Source organism: Schistocerca gregaria, chromosome X (genome assembly GCF_023897955.1).
Source record: "Schistocerca gregaria isolate iqSchGreg1 chromosome X, iqSchGreg1.2, whole genome shotgun sequence".
Lineage (NCBI taxonomy): Eukaryota > Metazoa > Arthropoda > Insecta > Orthoptera > Acrididae > Schistocerca > Schistocerca gregaria.
This window is the reverse complement of record NC_064931.1, coordinates 156,788,735-156,809,337: the sequence shown is the minus strand read 5'-3', so window position 1 is coordinate 156,809,337 and position 20,603 is coordinate 156,788,735. Positions and strand designations below refer to the sequence as shown.

The following is a 20,603-nucleotide window of genomic DNA, read 5'->3' as shown; positions in this document are numbered from 1 at the left end:
TCCCAATTAAAATGGTCTTTCGCCCTGACCTCTAATCATCAAAGTTACACTACTGGCCATTAAAATTGCTACACCCTGAAGATGACGTGTTACAGACACGAAATTTAACCGACAGGAAGAAGATACTGTCATATGCTAATGATTAGTTTTTCAGAGCATTCACACAAGATTTGCACCGGTAGCGACACCTACAACGTGCTGATATGAGGCAAGTTTCCAACTCATTTCTCATACACAAACAGCAGTTGACCGGCATTGTCTGGTGAAACGTTGTTGTGATGCCTCGTGTAAGGAGGAGAAATGCGTACCATCACGTTTCCGACTTCGATAAACGTCGGATTGTAGCCTATCGCGATTGCGGTTTATCGTATCGCGACATCGCTGCTCGCGTTGGTCGAGATCCAATGAATGTTCGCAGAATATGGAATCGGTGGGTTCAGAAGGGTAATACGGAACGCCTTGCTGGATCCCAACGGCCTCGAATCACTAGCAGTCGAGATGACAGGCATCTTATCCGCATGGCTGTAACGGATCGTGCAGCCACGTCTCGATCCCTGAGTCAACAGATGGGGACGTTTGCAAGACAACAACCATCTGCACGAACAGTTCGACGATGTTTGGGACAGCATGGACTATCAGCTCGGAGACCATGGCTGCAATTTCCCTTGACGCTGCATCACAGACAGGAGCGCCTGCGATGGTGTACTCAACGACGAATCTGGGTGCACGAATGGCAAAACGTAATTTTTTTTTAGGATGAATCGAGGTTCTGTTTACAGCATCATGATGGTCGCATCTGTGCGACATCGCAGTGAACGCACATTGGAAGCGTGTATTCGTCATCGCCATACTGGCGTAACACTCGGCGTGATGCTATGGGGTGCCATTGGTTAAACGCCTCGGTCACCTCTTGTTCGCATTGACGGCACTTTGAACAGTGAACGTTACATTTCAGATCTGTTACGACCCCTGGTTCTACCCTTCCTTCGATCCCTGCGAAACCCTACATTTCAGCACGACCACGTGTTGCAGGTCCTGTACAGGTCTTTCTGGATGCAGAAAATGTTCGACTACTGCCGTCGCCAGCACATTCTCCACATCTCTCACCAATTGAAAACGTCTGGTCAATGGTGGCCGAGCAACTGTCTTGTCACAATACGCCAGTCACTACTCTTGATGAACTTTGGTATCGTGTTGAAGATGCATGGGCAGTTGTTTCTGTACACGCCATCCAAGCTCTATTTGACTCAATGCCCATGCGTATCAAGGCCGTTGTTACGGCCAGAAGTGGTTGTTCTGGGTACTGATTACTCAGGAGCTACGCATCCATATTGCGTGGAAATATAATCTCATGTCAGTTCTAGTATAATATATTTGTCCAATGTATACTAGTTTATCATCTGCATTTCTTCTTGGTGTAGCGATTTTAATGGCCAGTAGAGTATGGAAATACAAGGCTTTAAACGTTTAATAGTTACCATTTGCTCAAATACGCTGATATACCAGTTGTTGAATGTCGAACAATTTCCACAGTGCATTGTTTAAGAAAACACTATTGCTAAGTATTAAGTCCATGTATCATTGCATGGAAACTTGTGCCATAATGATTAGTGTGTTAAAAACAATTTTCTGCACACTATGACGTCACTATAAGGCTGTGTAAGAGGTATCTAACACCATGATAGTATTGTGAATATAAATTATTGTTTGCTGTCTTCTACGAGAGTCTGAAAACTATTTTTGCGGTAAATCAGAAAGCAATGGCGAATATACTGATCATAATTTCTAGTCTGCAAGTCGACATTCTTCTTATGCTCACTGAAAGAAATGTTTCTACACTCTGTTTACTCAGAGGGATCAGGAACATTGATGATAAAAGTTTTTAGTTAAAAGTTTCACACGCACATTGTAGTTATGTTCCTGATAATAATACTAATAATAGTGTCTCTATCATAAGCAGCACTATGAGCAGTTGGGAGGCGATCTCTAAGGTAAGTCCCAATTAAAATGGTGTTTCGCCCTGACCTCAAATCATCAAAGTTAATTGCTCGCCACAAAAGTGTAAAATAATCTCACCACTTCCCACGGGCGGCACACAGTTACTTCCGCGAAAACTAAACGATCCAGGACGGTGTACATTCCTCGCGAGTTCACTTGCTATTTGTACCGAAAACATGCATTTAGCACCAGACTAACTTGACGTCATCCGAGGCAGCTCGTAAGCTGGCACTAGACTGATGCAGACAGTGATTGATAGTTCAGTGCGAAGCGAAGCCTTTGTGAAATTTATACGATCCAGGACGGTAGACAGTCCTCGCGATTTCACTTTCTACTCTTACCGAACACGCGTTTAGTAGCAGCCTGGCTGTGACGTCACCCAAGGCAGCGTGTAAGCCGGCATTTGACGCGGACCGTATGATAGCGGGTTGTGAAGTGCGTCCTTCACTGCCTCTCATGCCGTATTTGTATAGCGGCGCAGCGGATGGCCGAAGGGAACACCTTGCTGTTATCCGCTCTATGCCCATGTAGCAACATCTAAATGGCAGCTTTCTCGGACACATATTTTATAACACTGCTGAGTATCAATTTACAATCTTCGTAATTTTTATTTGAATGGAGTAAAGTTGGCTTTAATTACAGAAAATGTTTTAGCGCCTTGCATTTAAACTTGGCCAGCTAGAATTTTTAGAATAGAACGGACAGTAGAAGACGACCTCTGAACTAGATCTTTAAGAGACCTTGTATTGATTCTTATTTACATTAAGGTCTTGAAACTTGTTATACTTTTACTATTTAATAGATGTAATCAAATGCTGTAATCAGAACCGCCTATCATTAATTTACTGATACTTAATCTAGTACAAATAGGGACGTTTTTGTTTCAAATCTAGTTTTCAGTTAGTTACTTGAAAACTATTGGAGGTAGCTTAATGGGGTCACATAACTAAAGTTTTTATATCAATCTGAAGCTTCATACGAATTTTCATCTTTCTAAGTGTGGGATCCTGCCCACTCTTCTCTTCTAGGGTGCCTAAAGGATGCTGCCTTCTAGGATAACTCTACAACAGTTCAAACAAATCACACTAATAGCTTTTATTACAATAACGAAGATTGATCATACTTAACTTTGAGACTTACGAGGAGTAGTCGCAAGCGAAGGGCGACCACACAAGGTCCTTTGCTGTATACAAGGTCCATGTAAGCAACTGATAGGGATCACACGTCACTGCTGTCGCAGTACTCTCCTAGTACTGTGCGAATACTGTGCTAATCTCTGCGGCAGAGGCTGCAGGAGCAGCGCCTATATCCTCTTTGGCAAGGCGCACTCTTGTCGTGGTGCTGTCCTTGTCAGCGGGCTATTGGCTGACGTCATCTCACAGGCCTTTTTGGTCTTGGGAAGTATAATATTTACTGCCTTCAATTTTTCATAAAAACGCCGATTTTGAGCAAAATATTGCTCTGATCAAGTTGACAGTTGATTGTAAGATACATTTGCACATCCTGAACAATTTTAGGCTTTCTAGCTTTATTATTTCGCGCCACTTATTTTTTAATTTGAAACGATGTATTCAGGGAAACATATTCACCTGATCAGTCTGAGATTTAAACTATTTGAACATTGATATATTGAAGCATGTGTTGACAAATTTTGGAGAAGCTACATTAATTTTTAATTTCGTTCTTAGATTATAGAGCAGTACTTTGTATGCTAATAACAGGCAAGTTATGATGCGGCGCTAGTAGCACAGAAGTGGGGTAACTCCCGGCACACTTGCTTGTCTCTGTATCTCTCAAATGATACAGCACTTATTTTGCCAGATATGTAATATACTCCACCACAACACTGATTCGTTACTTGCTTAGCAGAGTATGCTAATTGCCTCTGGCATACTGTTCCCAACATCGCAAAACGCAGTTGTTAACAGATGAGATTTATCTGTGTAGTACTGATCAGTTTTCAAATGTAATTTTAAGATCATGGTGTAATTTAGTCATCATATTAAGAGTTGTCCTATCTTGGTATTTAGGAAGTTGATACCTCATTTTAACAGAAAACAGATGCACTCTCTGGAGGTATATAATTATACAGCATTTTCTTCTAACTCCACCATAGTGTTTGTGGCAGTTTATGTCTAATGCAGAATGTCCAAAACATATATTTATTTTTAGTGTCTCCCATTTCTGAAGAATAATGAATCTAGTGTGTATTGCTAGAAATCACAGTAGTACCGCATTTTATTACCAAACACTTAGAACTGTGATGGCACTGAGGCAAACAATGTTCTGAATCGAGAAAAAAATTAGTGTCTCCTGCTTTAATACAACACTTCTGCATCGACAGCTTTTAATATATTTAGACAATCTTCCACAAGGCCAAACACAAACTATCCATTCTATAGTTATAAATCGAAACTTAACAGTATAGTTTGACTGCGATGCTGTCTCACCAATCTTTTTCAGTATCCCTCTTGGTGCCAGAGTATTGCTCCTGTATAAGAGAAATGGCAGTTTTGTCTTGACATCATGTTGATAGATTGTTTAATCTTCCCTCTATTAATGTAAAGATATGTGTTACCATCCCTCTTCTACATCAAGTATTCCCAGCATCTATCGCAAATTCCAATTACTTCCGTTGTATAATGCTTTCTTCTAAGTGTATCTATAAAATCGGTATAACGTATCTAAAGTAAGATGATGTATTGATGTAGGCAACGAATTATAAGTGATATACTGTGGATGGTTTATGTGAGTACAGAATCTGATCATTTTCCATGTAATACACTCTGAAATAGCTTCGTGTCACTACTAGCTTAGTGGCGTGAACATGTTGCTTCTGACGTAGCCTACAAGGAATTCAACTGCTTCTGACATAGCCTACAAGGAATTCAACAATGTCTCTAACCCCATAGAATACTGCCTGCATCAACTATCCATGGCATTGTCTGTCAATTCTCTGTTTTGACACTAAAATCACGATTTTTTATCGCAGGTAAGTTTTTTTGAAGGCAGTGTTAAGATCATAGTGTTGTCATAGCCATCATGTTAAGAGTTCACCTATGTAGGTATTATCTGTCTCAATATACAATGCTGATGTGAAGTAAACCATCTTACCAAAAAACAGCTACATCCGTGGGGTGTATATAATCATACAACATTTTTTTGTGCTAACTCTGCCATAGGGTTTGTAACTGTTAATCTCTAATGCAATGTAAACTATGTAAAATATCCTAAGAAACATCTACTTATCTTGCATGGAATGACAATATTTGTGGGAAACAGTAGAAGTTTATGGTGCTGTTTTTTTAAAAAAATATGTATTTAATCCAGTCCTCCACATGCTGGTAGAGTATAACCATCCTTTTTAAGCAGATTAAAATGGAAATGGACACTTATAAACCAATCTATCATATACCTCTCACGTATCAGTAAACATCATCACATCATCGATTCCATTATTTTCGAATATTCGCAGATTTGTTGTACCCTCATTCATACCCGAATTTTATCCATTACTCTGTTCTTGTAAAACTAACAGTTTACAATTGTCTTTCATGGCAAAGTTTTACACATTAACTACACTTACAGGCATAGATTCTTTAATAATAATTGATGTTAGCTATTTGATACACTGCTTTTTATAAACTCTGTATAATAACAAAATGCACAATGTCCAGCCCACCTGAGATGACATAACCACCCCTTTTTGAAGCACCCCTAAATGGGGCACACCAACGTATGACCACTTTCCATTAGAATATAGAATAAATAATGATATGTTGTATTTTCTATTCGCATCCAGATTTTTCCATACTGTATATGCAAATGTAGATGCAAATTAACAAAGAATTTGTGCAAAAATATTTGTGTTCTTAGATGGTACTACACCATGTGCAGGTTGCTATCTTTACCATCCAACTGTGATGCAACTTCCCACCAAACCAGAGTATCTATGAAGGGCACTTCTTCCTCTTCTTCCAAATGTCTAGTCGAAAAATCTCCCATAAAAACTCAGTGCTAGCTGTTGAAGACACCCCTTATATACACTAAGACACGTTGATGGTGGCGGATGTAGGGTGAGTTACAGTGCTAGTCAGCACTTCCTATGTAGGTGTGCTGACTTTAGCTTTCTTAAATACAGCTTTATGCTTACTGATTCCTACAGAATCTAGCTCCATGACCATCTAACAACGGTGACACTTGGTTATACTTTCACCTCTGTTCATAATACAGAATACTGTCTAATTATGGTTGTCAACACTTTGTATATACACAATAGATCCAAAAATGCAAATATTATTTGAGGAACTGACTTTATCCAATAGTAAACAACTAGCCCTATTGCGCGCGCGCAGGTGTAGATACTCCCACTGGCTGAGGAATCTATATCACAGTTGCATGATAAAGAAAAACTACTCCTAGCCAGAAATATTCTTGGACAAAATCTTTAATAATTTGCATATACAGTTACACTTAGAACATGGAAAAACCTGGCTACAAAAGGAGAATACGGCATATCTGCATATACTGTGTGTACTAATGCTAAGTCGCCACGTATTGGTGTGTTTGAAGAAAATTGCTGGACTAGAAGGTGTTTGCAAAAAATAAGTTTATAAACCTGTACTCCCATTTATATCTGCTTAAAAAAGGTGATTATGTTGTATCAATATATGGTGGACTGGACATTGCACGTGTTGTTACTGAACATATCTTAAGAACAAACAGTATATCAAGTAGACTAATACCGTTGCTTGTTAAATAAATTATGCCTTTAAGTGAAGTTTATATGGACATCTTTGCCCTGAAAGGCATACACAAGATGCTACTCGAACAGAAAAGGCGGGTGCCAGTGTGAAAACATGGTTTTCATGTTACTTTAACAGGATATATGAATAAAATGCGGATATGAATGGAGACAGCAGTATATCTGCATTTACAGTAAATGATAGTGTAATGTGACCACACGTTGATGGACTTGTCAAAAATGATGAATTTGGTAACATTTAAGACTAAATTAGGATGTACATGAAATACGAGAATTGGAACTTTAATAGTGGCAACTATTTATTTACAGCTCGTACAAAATAGATGCGTGTTTCAAAGTTTTACTGACCTTCAAAGTAGTCACCAGCATTGTGTATAACCCAATGCCAGCTATGTGAAAGTCGTAGGATACTCTTAGGAGTGCCAGTACTGTTGACAGTTCGAGCGGCGCGATCTATTGCCCGACGAATTTGTAGCAGTTCTGAAGCGAATGCCGTGAAGTGTTTCCTTCAGTTAATAAATTGGATTGAACTCACTAGGGCTTAAGTCAGTAGGTGGTATAATACTTAGAAGCCCCATCAGTCAAACAAATCAGTAACAGTAACAGCTTGCACTATACGTGCTTGAGCATTGTCCTGCAAAATGATGGTCAGGACCTGCAGAAAGTGTCATCACTTCTGTCTCTATGCTGTTCATTTTTGGAACTCAGCCTACGACTAGCTGTTCTAGGCGCTACAGCCTGGAGCCGAGCGACCAGCTTAGAGGCAGAAGTGATGACACTTTCTGCAAGGCCTGACCATCATTGCCGGCCGGAGTGGCCGTGCGGTTCTAGGCGCTACAGTCTGGAGCCGAGCGACCGCTACGGTCGAAGGTTCGAATCCTGCCTCGGGCATGGATGTGTGTGATGTCCTTAGGTTAGTTAGGTTTAATTAGTTCTAAGTCCTAGGCGACTGACGACCTCAGATGTTAAGTCGCATAGTGCTCAGTGCCATTTGAACCATTTTTCTGACCATCATTTTGCAGGACATTGCTCAAGTCAGTGACCAAGAACCCCTTCCTTGGGATTAAAGAAGATTTGCCTGATAAAATAGCCACAATTTCCTCAGAGTATGCTCGCACTAGCAGATCACAGATAGAAAACGTGAATATGATTATAGTGAACGAGGAATGGTCCAAGAACTAATAACGCACATTGAAGGCCATAATGCGCGGTTAGTATAAGGGACAGAAAGTCGATCGAAACCGGATTTCATGACTACACAATCCTAAGTTCAGATTGGAATATTTATCTTAAGGATAACTTAGTCGCCAATGGTGGCGGCGTATTTATTGTAGTACAGAATTCGATGAAATATAGCGAGGTTATCATGGATTCCGATTGTGAATTAATCTGGGTGTAGTTAAGTATCAAAGGTCGATCAAAAATGGTAATGGGATGCTTTTATACACTGCCTGGGTCAGCAGGTATAGTGGAAGAGCGCTTCAGACAGAACTTACAGAATATCGTTCATAATTTTTCTGATCAAGCCCCTGTATAAATAAATGGTTCAGATGGCTCTGAGCACTATGGGACTCAACTGCTGTGGTCATAAGTCCCCTAGAACTTAGAACTACTTAAACCTAACTAACCTAAGGAGACCACACACATCCATGCCCGAGGCAGGATTCGAACCTGCGACCGTAGTAGTCGCGCGGTTCCGGACTGAGCGCCTAGAACCGCTAGACCCCCGCGGCCGGCTCAAGCCCCTGCAATACGAGGTGACTTCAATATGCCCGTTATAGATTAGGAGTGTCATGCTATCAAAACTGGTGCCAGTGATAGTGATTCGTGTGACACAGTTCTGGATATCTTGTCCGAAAATCATTTTGAGCAGATATTTAGAAAATCAACTCGCGAGGTTAAAGTCTTAGACCTCCAGGCAACAAACAGACCTGAAGTTATGGAATTAGTTAACGTAGAGGAAGGTATCAGTGAACATAAGGCTGTGATAGCGTCTATGACAACGGGTCTTATAAAGAAAGTTAAGAAAGATAGAAAGATATTTTTGCTTAGCAACAGTGACAGGATACAAATTTCAAAGTTCTGACCAGTCAGCATTAAATATTCGGTGATGAGAACGAACATATGGAGACCAAATGGAAAAATTTCAAAGATATTGTGCTATATATCCTACACAAGTATGTTCCGAGTAAGATCTTAAGGGATGGGAAAGACCCACCATGGCTTAGTAACCGTTTTAGAAAACTTCTATAAAAACAAAGAGAACTTTACGTCTGATTCAAAACAACTAAAAACCCAGATGACAAACAAAGGTTGAACGAATCGAAAATGACTGTAAGGAGAGCAATGACAGAAGCGTCACGCTAAAGTTTGTCAACCGATCTGAGTAAAAACCTTAAGAAGCCAAAATAATCTGTTCATTCACTCAGTGCCCATACTGGCTCCGAAACGGAAGATAACACAGAGAAGGCTGAAATATGGAATCCGGTCTTCCGAAACTGTTTCACGGCGGAAGAATGCAACATAGTCTCTACTTTCACTCGTCGTACGAACATCGAAATGGCAGACACTGATATAACACATTGCGGAATAGAAAAACAACAACAATCCCTTAGTTGTGGGAAGGCACAGGACCGATTGAGAAACCTATAAAATTCTACAAATATTGTGCGGAAAAACTTGCTCCCCTTCCCGTTGTAATTTATCGTACATCGCTTGAGCAAAGAAGAGTACTTAGCGACCGGAAGAAAGTGCAGGTGATTTCCATTTTTTAGAAGGGCCGTAGGGCAGATGCACACGACTATAGACCTACATCGTTGACATCAATCTGTTATAGAATTATGAACCATGTGTCATGCTCAAAAATTATGATGTTTTTGGAGACTCTCCTCCATCAAATTATGGATTTCGCAAACAGAGATCCTGCGAAACTCAGCTCGCTCTGCTAGTTCCTGAGATCCACAGTGTCGTAGACAACGGCTTTCAGGTTGATGCCACGTTCCTTGAATTCAGGAAGGCATTTGACACCGTCCCACGCTACCGTGTAGTGAAAAAAATTCGATCTTACCGAGTATCGGAGCAGATTTGCGACTGGGATTGAAGACTTCCTTGCAGACAGAACTCAACACGTCGTTCTTAACGGAACAAAATCGACAGATGTAAAGGTAATTTCCGGTATACCCCAAGGAAGTGGCATAAGACCGTTACTGTTTACAGTATACAGGGTGGTCCATTGATCATGACCGGGCCAAATAACTCATGAAATAAGCATCAAACGAAAAAACTACACAGAACGAAACTCGTCTAGCATGAAGGGGCAAACCAGATGGCGCTATGGTTGGTCCGCTAGATGGCGCTGCCATAGATCAAACGGAAATCAACTGCGTTTTTTTTTAAATAGGAACCCCCATTTCTCATTACATATTCGTGTAGTACGTAAATAAATATGAATGTTTTAGTTGGACCACTTTTTTCGCTTTGTGATAGATGGCGCTATAATAGTCACAAACGTGTAAGTACGTGGTATCACGCAACATTCTGTCAGTGTGGACGGTATTTGCTTCGTGATACATTACCCGTGTTAAAATGGACCGTTTACTCATTGCGGAAAAGATGGATATCGTGTTGATGTATGGCTATTGTGGTCAAAATGCCCAACGGGCGTGTGCTATGTATGCTGCTCGGTATCCTGGACGACATCATGCAAGTGCTGGACCGTTCTCCGGATAGTTACGTTATTTAAGGAAACAGAAAGTGTTCAGCCGCATGTGAAACTTCAACCACGACCTGCAACAAATGATGATGCCCAAGTAGGTGTTTTAGCTGCTGTCGCGGCTAATCCGCATATCAGTAGCAGACAAACTGCGCGAGAATCGGGAATCTCACAAACGTCGGTGTTGAGAATGCTACATCATCATCGATTGCACCCATACCATATTTCTATGCACCAGGAATTGCATGGTGACGACTTTGAACGTCGTGTACAGTTCTGCCACTGGGCACAAGAAAAATTACGGGACGATGACAGATGTTTTGCATGCATTACATTTAGCGACGAAACGTCATTCACCAATAGCAGTAACATAAGCGGCATAATATGCACTATTGGGCAACGAAAAACCCACGATGGCTGCGGAAAGACGAATATCAGCGACGTTGGCGGGTTTATTTATGGTGCGGCATTATGGGAGGAAGGATAATTGGCCCCCATTTTATCGATGGCAATCTAAATGGTGCATGTATGCTGATTCCTACCTAATGTTCTACTGATCCTACTACAAGATGTTTCACTGTATGACAGAACGGCGATGTACTTCTAACATGATGAATGTCCGGCACATAGCTCGCGTTCGGTTGAAGTAGTATTGAATAGCATATTTCATGACAGGTGGATTGGTCGTCGAAGCACCGTACCATGGCCCGCACATTCACCGGATATGACGTCCCCGGATTTCTTTCTGTGGGGAAAACTGAAGGATATTTGCTATCGTGATCCAACGACAACGCCTGACAACATGCGTCAACGCATTGTCCATGCATCTGCGAACATTACGGAAGGCGAACTACTCGCGGTTGAGAGGAATGTCGTTACACGTATTGCTAAACGCATTGAGGTTGACGGACATCATTTTGGGCATTTATTGCATTAATGTGGTATTTACAGGTAATCACGCAGTAACAGCATACGTTCTCAGAAATGATAAGTTCACAAAGGTACATGTATCACACTGGAACAACCGAAATAAAATGTTCAAACGTACCTACGTTCTATATTTTAATTTAAAAAACCTACCTGTTACCAACTGTTCGTCTAAAATTGTGAGCCATATGTTTATGACTATTAAAGCGCCATCTATCACATAGCGAAAAAAGTGGTCCAACTAAAACATTCATATTTCTTTACGTACTACACGAATATGTAATAAAAAATGGGGGTTCCTATTTTTAAAAACGCAGTTGATATCCGTAGGACCTACGGCAACGCCATGTAGCGGGCCAACCATAGCGTTATCTGGTTTCCCCCTTCAAGCTAGACAAATTTCGTTGTTTGTAGTTTTTTCGTTTGACGCTTATTTCGTGAGCTGTTTGGCCCGGTCACGATCAATGGTCCACCCTGCATATAAATGATCCAGTAGAAAGCGTCGAATGCTCTCTAACGCTGTTCGCATGAAGACGCGGTAGTCTATATAAAGTAACAACGTCAGAAGATAGTAAAGATTTGCAGAATGACGTCCACAGAATGATGAATGGTGCAGGCTCTGGCAGTTGACCCTGAACGTAAATAAAAGTAATATGTTGGGCTTGCATAGGAAAAGGAACCACTACTGTATAGCTACATTATTGATGGCAAACCGCTGGAAACAGTGTCTGCAGTAAAGTATCTAGGAGCAACCTTAAGTGCCATGACCATCTAAAACAAATAGTTGGAAAAGCAGATGCCAGACTCAGATTCATAGGAAGACTCTTAAGGAAATGTAACTCATTCACGAAGAAAGTGGCTTATAAGGCGCTTGTGCGACCGATTCTTGAGTACTGTTCATCTATCTGGGATCCCTATCAGACAGGAGTGATAGAAGAGAGAGACAAGATCCAGCGAACAGTGGCCAGGGTTTAGCAGCATAGAGAGACTACCTTTTGAAATTTCAAGACAGTACTTTCCAGGAAGAGTCTGGCAACATATTATTCCCCCCCAACCCCCTCAGCCACCATCTGTCTCGCATAATGAGTACGAAGAAAAAAATCGAGAAATTAGAACCAATACAGAGGTTTACCGACAATCATCCTTCCTACTCGCTGTTCGCAATTGGAACGGGCTTGGAGGGCTCTGTTAGTGGTAAAAAAAGTACCCTCCGCCACACACCATTATGTGGCTTGCAGAGTATTATGCAGATTTAGATGAAGGTTGTTGTAGCGAGACTAAATACCGTAACATCAAAGCCCACCAAAAATAAACGATAAATACATCTACTTAAAGAGAAAGCAGATAAAAGTTCCCTTGACGCCTTCCTTAGCGACAGTCTCCATTCCTTTCAATCTTACTATGTAAGAGTAGACCAGATGTGGTTTAAATTCAAAGAAATAGTATCGACGGCAGTTGGGAAATACCGGGTGATCAAAAAGTCAGTATAAATTTGAAAACTGAATAAATCACGGAATAATGTAGATAGAGAGGTACAAATTGACACACATGCTTGGTATGACATGGGGTTTTATTAGAACAAAAAAATACAAACGTTCCAAAAATGTCCGACAGATGGCGCTTCATCTGATCAGAATAGCAATAATTAGCATAACAAAGTAAGACAAAGCAAAGATGATGTTCTTTACAGGAAATGCTCAATATGTCCACCATCATTCCTCAACAATAGCTGTAGTCGAGGAATAATGTTGTGAACAGCACTGTAAAGCATGTACGGAGTTACGGTGAGGCATTAGCGTCGGATGTTGTCTTTCATCATCCCTAGAGATGTCGGTCGATCACGAAACACTTGAGACTTCAGGTAACCCCAAAGCCAATAATCGCACGGACTGAGGTCTGGGGACCTGGGAGGCCAAGCATGACGAAAGTGGCGGCTGAGCACACGATCATCACCAAACGACGCGCGCAAGAGATCTTTCACGCGTCTAGCAATATGTTTTTTTTTTTGTTCTAATAAAACCACATCTCTTTCCAAGCATGTGTGTCAATTTTTACCTCTCCATCTACATTATTCCGTGGTTTATTAAGTTTTCAAATTTATACTGACTTTTTGATCACCCAGTATATGCACCAATTAACTAATAAGAGATGTTGCTCATCCTCCATGATAAACAATACAGGCCAAAACACCGTTGCTGAAGCGACGAAAAAAGTATGTCATATTTGAAAGAACGCAAAGCCCACAAGATTGGCGAATAATCCGAAATTCCTTCACGAAATAAGACGAATTCAGATCAATAACGACTACCGCGGACTTGACTAACTGAGATGTGCATGTCTTCGGTGTAGAGAAGCAGCTTATCGCTTTATAAAGGAAAGGCCTCTGTTCAGACTGTATACCAGTCAGGTATCTTTCAGATACAATAGCTTAGTACGCAACAATCATATATAACTGCTCGCTCCTAGAACAATTCGTAGTTAAAGACTGAAAACAACAATACCCAAGACAGGAAATAGAATTAATCGGCTGAATTATAGAGCCATACCACTAACGACGATATGCAGCGGTATTTTGGAACATATACTGTGTTCGAACATTATGGGTTACCTCGAAGAAAACGATTTATTGACAAAGAGCTAATACTGATTCAGAAAACATCGTTCTTGTGAAACTCAATTAGCCTTTTATTCTCATGAAATAATAAGTGCTGTCGACAGGGGATGTCAAATTACTTCCATACTTTTAGGTTTCTAGAAGGCCTTTGACACCGTTCCTCAAAAGCGATTTTTAATCTAAAAACGTGTCCATAGACTATTGTCTCAGTTGTGCGACTGGATACGAGATTTCCTGCCAGAAAGGTAATAGTTCGTAGTAATTGACGAAAAGTCATCGAGTAAATCAGAGGTAATATCTGGCATTCCCCAACGAAATGTCATAGGTCCTCTACTGTTCTTGATCTACAGAAATGCCAGCCGCGGTGGTCTCGCGCTTCTAGGCGCGCAGTCCGGAACCGTGCGGCTGCTACGGTCGCAGATTCGAATCCTGCCTCGGACATGGATGTGTGTGATGTCCTTAGGTTAGTTAGGTTTAAGCAGTTCTAAGTTCTAGGGGACTAATGACCACAGCAGTTGAGTCCCATAGTGCTCAGAGCCATTTGAACCATCTACAGAAACGATTTGAGAGACAAACTGATAAGCCCTCTTAGATTGCTTGCAGATTATGCTGTCATTTACCGCATTTAAAAGTCATCGTATGATCAAAAACGCAAATGATTGCAAAACGATTTAGAAAAATGGCAATTGACTCTAGATAATGGTGAGTGTGAATCATCCACTTGAGTACTAAAAGGAATCCAGTAAATTTCGGTTACAGGATAAAACACACAAACCTAAAGGCTGCAAATTCAACTAAATACTTAGTGATTAAAATTATGAATAACTTAAATTGGAACAATCACATAGGTGATGTTGGGGGGGAAGGAAACCAAGTACTGCGGTTTATTGACAGAACACTTAGAAAATTCAACAGGTCTAGTTGCTTACACTATTGTTGTCCACTCTTTTCTGGAGTATGGCTGTGTGGTGTAGGATCTCCATCAGATAGGATTGATGGAGGACAACGAAAAAGTTCGCAGGAAGGCAACTCGTTTTGTAATATCGTGAAATAGGGGAGAGAGAGCAACGAAAATCGCCTTTGCTTTAATGGTTGCCAACCCAATTCATTTATCATATACGTGGCTCTCTCCCTCCCCTGTTGTTGTTGACGATCACAACAACAACAGGGGAGGGAGAGCCACGTATATGATACATCAACTGGGGTGGCAACCATTAAAGCAAAGGCGATTTTCGTTGCGGCAGGATTTTCTCACGAAATTTCAGTCAACAAATTTGTCCTTTGAGTGTGAAAATGTCTTGTCCATCTATGTATGAAGAAATGATTATCATAATAAAGTAAGTGGGATGCGAGCTCGCAGAGAAATATTTAAGTGTTCGTTTTTCCCGCGCTCCGTTCAAGAGTGGAACAGCAGAGAAATAGCTTGAAGGTAGTTCGATGAACCCTCTACCAGGAATTTAACTGCGAATCGTGTTGATATTTCCGTGTGCTTGAGAAATGCCATTCTGTTTGGAGTTAGAAAATTTCACTCCCCCATTTCATTACTTTCTTGATGCATAACACTCCCCTCCACTTTAATAAAGTGTGTCCCAAATTTTACTCTTTCCGAGCTTTCTAGTGAGCTACCTTACATATTTACATTTGCTCTAAACCTATGATTCCGTTAAGCACAATTTTTTTTATCTCAGTTTAATACTACTTTCCTGGTTTGCTTCTTCATACATTGTATCCTTTAAAATCTCTTATTTACTAGTACAAATCCACTCCATGGGAATTTCTTGAAGTATTGTTTCTTTTGCAAAATGGCTTTTACTCCTTAGTCAAAAATGTACTGCACAAATAAACGATAGTACACCGATAAGACTGGTGATTGATAAAGTGATTGTAATGACATTGTCTTGATATCAAATTGTCTTGATATTTCCATACATGCTGTAACACTGGACCTACCAAAAGTTTTCCATTTTGTGAAATGATTAATTCATCTATTGTTTGTAGTAAAGTGGGATCCAAGGTACTATTCAGGACAGTTAGGTTTTACGTGGGTAACACACGTGGAGGTTTCTCTGGACAATACAACATAGGTCGAGTACCTGTAATTATCCTGGAACCTGTAATTGTAGCAGGGAGATGAAAGTGAACTCCGACCACATCAAACTTGGTTCTATTGACTAATAATCCTCTCTGACTTAACTCTAGTTTTGTCATACCCAAAAATCTTTTATTTTTGTAGCAATTTACTATTACTGTTTCTTTTAGAGCATTTAACAGATCCAGTGATTGTCAAGCCACTGAATGTGTGGTTGAGGCATTGACACTACCCTTTTTTACTCTAGTGCATCCATATTTCTTAGGAATAACTGGATTTCAGACAATCGCTTGTCAGCATATGCTGCTAAAGCAGGACAAATGGTGACTATCTGCTTATTGCAATTGTTAAGATCTCTCATCGACATAACAACATGTGTATCTCTTTGTTCCAAAACAACTAACACTTCACCAGTTTGAACCAAACACACTTACTGATAATATTCCATTTTAATGGATGTTAAAGGATTGCAAAACATTGGTAACGACAGTTTCACCCAAATACTGGAAATTTTATGTTAATGTATACATAGCATGATCTGAATAAATAATAAATGTAGAAACATGACAGAAAAATGCTATATTACTTTTTAGCAAAGGGTCAACATATTGTAACCCTGTCAGAAATTCTTTTTCTGCTTGCTGCAGTCCTAATAACAACTACTGTCATTTTAAAAATGTTGTGCTTGGTTGCCCATTTATGGCCTTTTGATCTGGTATCGGTGTCGTTACTGGGTGTCTCGAAAAATGTTCGATCATAGCCAGTACATACTTATTTCCTGTCAAACTTCTGTCAACACATCAATTCCTACAATTTGAAAAGGCTTTTCTGATTCTGGTAAACTCTGGAGTTGTACCTTTGGTGGATTAAATCTGTTCATTGAGTACAAGGAACGCAATTTCTAATGTATTGCTCCGCATCACCACATCACATTCCCCACCAAAATCTCTCTGTAGTTTTCTTCTAGTAGCTCTTTTATAGCAGTGTCTCGACAGTCCATGGTCTTGTGCTTGTTGTAACACTTCAGTTTGGAGTGCTGCAGGATCAATGATATATGGCCTGTATTTTGTTGGCCTACAGAGAAACTGTGGCTATTACTGTATGATTGATGTTACTTGTCAACCCGCCAGGGTAGCCGAGAGCGCTAAGGCACTGCTTCCTGGACTTGGGTAGACGCGCTCGCTCAGATCGAATCCACCCGATGGATTAAGGACGAGGGCCGGTGTGCCAGCCAGCCTGGATGTGGTTTTTAGGCAGTTTTCCACATCCCGCTAGGTGAATGCTGGGCTGGTCCTCACGTTCCGCCTCAGTTACACGTCTCCCAGACATGTTAACATGTTCTTACTGTTCCATGGATTACACTAGATGCAGACAGTTGGGGTACAATACTTCCTTCCTGGGGTACAGGGTGGCGACAGGAAGGGCATCCAGCCACCCCTTAAAAATTAACATGCCACATCAGATTCACCAACAGACCTCGCAAGTCGGGATTAATGCTTGGAAAGAGAATTGGTGTTCCTTTCAGCTGCTTGTACCATCTGTCAAATGTAACCTGGATAGTTACGACACCGTAATTTTCCTACTACACATGTCTACATTTGTATGTTTGACCCCAGGCTTGTGAACTACTTCATATTAAAACTCATTCTGTTTCAGTGCCGATCTTCTTAGTCGACGTGAAGGGTCTTTTAGTCCCAAGAACCACTCAAGGGCACATGATGTGTAAGTACTTTAAATTTATGATCAGACAAACAATAACAGATATGCAAAATACTATGTATTAAGTCTAACGTCTCTTTCTCTGTATTTGAATAACTATGGTCAGCCTTGTGCAGCTGGTGAGACTCATGCTACTGGGTGTTCCTGATAATCTACAATTTGACTTAAAATGACGTATAAAGCAGTATTGCTTGCATCATATAATAATAAAATTCTTTTGTAAAAACAAGAAAAACTAATACAGAATCTGCAGTTAATATCTCTTTTAAATTCTGAAATGCGTGTGATACTCTGATGTCTAATGAAACATAATTCCTTTTTTTAGTAATCAGATCAATGACTTCACTATTTATGTAAACTCTTTGACAACTTATTAGTAAGAATGTGCTAGTCCAAAGAGTGATTGTAACTGTTGTACTGTCTGTGGAACTGCGAAATCATGCAAAACTGATGAGGGACTGATGACCTTAGCTGTTTAGTCCCCCTTAAACATCCCAACAACCACAATCATGCAAAACTGAAGTGAGGCGAGGGTCTGTCCTCACTCCCTCTTGGCTAATAATATACCCAAGGTGATTAACTTGTGAACATGCAAAATAGCATTTGTCAATGCTCAGTGTGAGACAAGCTGTTCTTAATCTATCAGTTACTTATCTTATGTATTTCATGTGTTCACCTAAATCTTCAGCAAAAACTATGATGTTGTACAAATAGACCATGCATTTTTTTCAGTTTTAAACCTTAAAGTTCTCCATCTAAAAAGTAATCGAACGTTTCAGGAGAATTTTGTGATATTGGAAGTGACTGGATGATGATGTAAACTCTGTCTTAAGCCTATCTTCTGGACATACTTCAATTTGGTGATTAAATCTGTTGTGGAAAAAAAATTACACTAACCCAGGGTTATCCAAAGTTTTGATTATATTAAGGATTGGATATGTGTCAGTTACTGTACGTTCATTATGAAAATCTGTAATCACAATAAAATCGCTTGACGTTTATGGTACAATTACTATACTTGCTGACGAAGGGCTATCACCGTTTTATGTTGTGCCTTCCTGATGCTGGTGTATAAACTGTTTAATCAGTGGCTGGAGGTGCTTTAGTAACCTGTAATGGTTTCAGTACACATTTATATAAGAATTTTTAGCATATTGCAGCCCCGTCAGCAACTGTAATAGACTAATATTTTGAAGAATCTACTGTAAAAAATCTGAAACAACTTTTAATGCCGTTGTGCACAGTTTATTTGGCACTGCCTTAGTAATAGATTTCCTTTAATTTACGTCTATGATCACAAACTTTTTGTTAACAGATTACCGGTTTCGGTCTATAATGACCATCATCAGATCTGCAGCAAAAACGGAGAAAAAAACATAAATACACTCGCAGATTGTCTACAGCTCAAAAACAAAAAATAGAATATTATGAAAAGTACTACTGACATATACGGGGTGGCCCATTGAACGTAATCGGACCAAATATCTCCCGAAATAAGCGTCAAACGAAAAAACTACAAAGAACGAAACTTGTCTAGCTTGAATGAGGAAACTAGATGGTGCTATGGTTGGCCCGCTAGGCGGCGCTGCCATAGGTCAAACGGATATCAACTGTGTTGTTTTTTTTTTAAATAGGAACCCCCATTTTTTACTACATATTCGTGTAGTACGTAAATAAATATGAATGTTTTAGTTGGACCACATTTTGCGCTTCGTGGTAGATGGTGCTGTAATAATCACAAACATATGGCTCACAATTTTATACGAACAGTTGGTAACAGGTAGATTTTTTAAATTAAAATACAGAACGTAGGTACGTTTGAACATTTTATTTCGGTTGTTCCAATGTGATACATTTCTGAGAACACATGCTGTTATAGCGTGGTTGGTTGGAAAGGGAAGGAGACCAGACAGCGAGGTCATCGGTCACATCGGGTTATAGAAGGACGGGGAAGGAGGTCGGCCGTGCCCTTTGAAAGGAACCATCCTGGCATTTGCCTGGAGCGATTTAGGGAAATCACAGAAAACCTAAATCAGGATGGCCGGACGCTATAGCGTGATTATCTGTAAATACCACATTAATGCAATAAATGCTCAAAATGATGTCCGTCAACCTTAATACATTTAGCAATACGTGTAACGACATTCCTCTCAACAGCGAGTAGTTCGCCTTCCGTAATGTTCGCACATGCATTGACAATGCACTGACGCGCGTTGTCAGGCGTCGTCGGTGGATCACGGTAGCAAATATCCTTCAACTTTCTCCACAGAAAGAAATCTGGGGACGTCAGATGTCAGATCCGGTGAACGGGCGGCCCATGGTATGGTGCTTCGACGACCAATCCTCTTCTCATGAAATATGCTACTCAATAATGCTTCAACCGCGCACGAGCTATGTGCCGGATATCCATCATGTTGGAAGTACATCGCCATTCTGTCATGCTGTGAAACAACTTGTAGTACCATCGGTAGAACATTACGTAGGAAATCAGCATACATTGCACCATGTAGATTGCCATCCATAAATGTACTTATACGTTTGTGACTATTACAGCGCCATCTATTACAAAGCGAAAATAGTGGTCCAACTAAAAAATTCATATTTCTTTACGTACTACACGAATATGTAATAAAAATGGGGGTTCCTATTTTTAAAAAACGCAGTTGATATCTGTTTGACCTATGGCAGCGCCATCTAGCGGGCCAACCATAGCACCATCTGGTTTCCCCCTTTAAGCTAGACGAGTTTCGTTCTTTGTAGTTTTTTCGTTTGATGCTTA

General features: G+C 40.3%; 1 long non-coding RNA gene across 1 annotated transcript in view; it reads left to right on the top strand.

Annotated features, from left to right (window-relative positions):
- LOC126297428 (uncharacterized) overlaps nt 1-17,820 on the top strand; it is a 245,256-nt gene extending 227,436 nt beyond the window's left edge. Inside the window, exon 3 of the long non-coding RNA XR_007552522.1 lies at nt 17,762-17,820. This is a non-coding gene — a long non-coding RNA (uncharacterized LOC126297428). The remainder of the gene's footprint in view (nt 1-17,761) is intronic.
- Nucleotides 17,821-20,603: the final 2,783 nt, after the last annotated feature.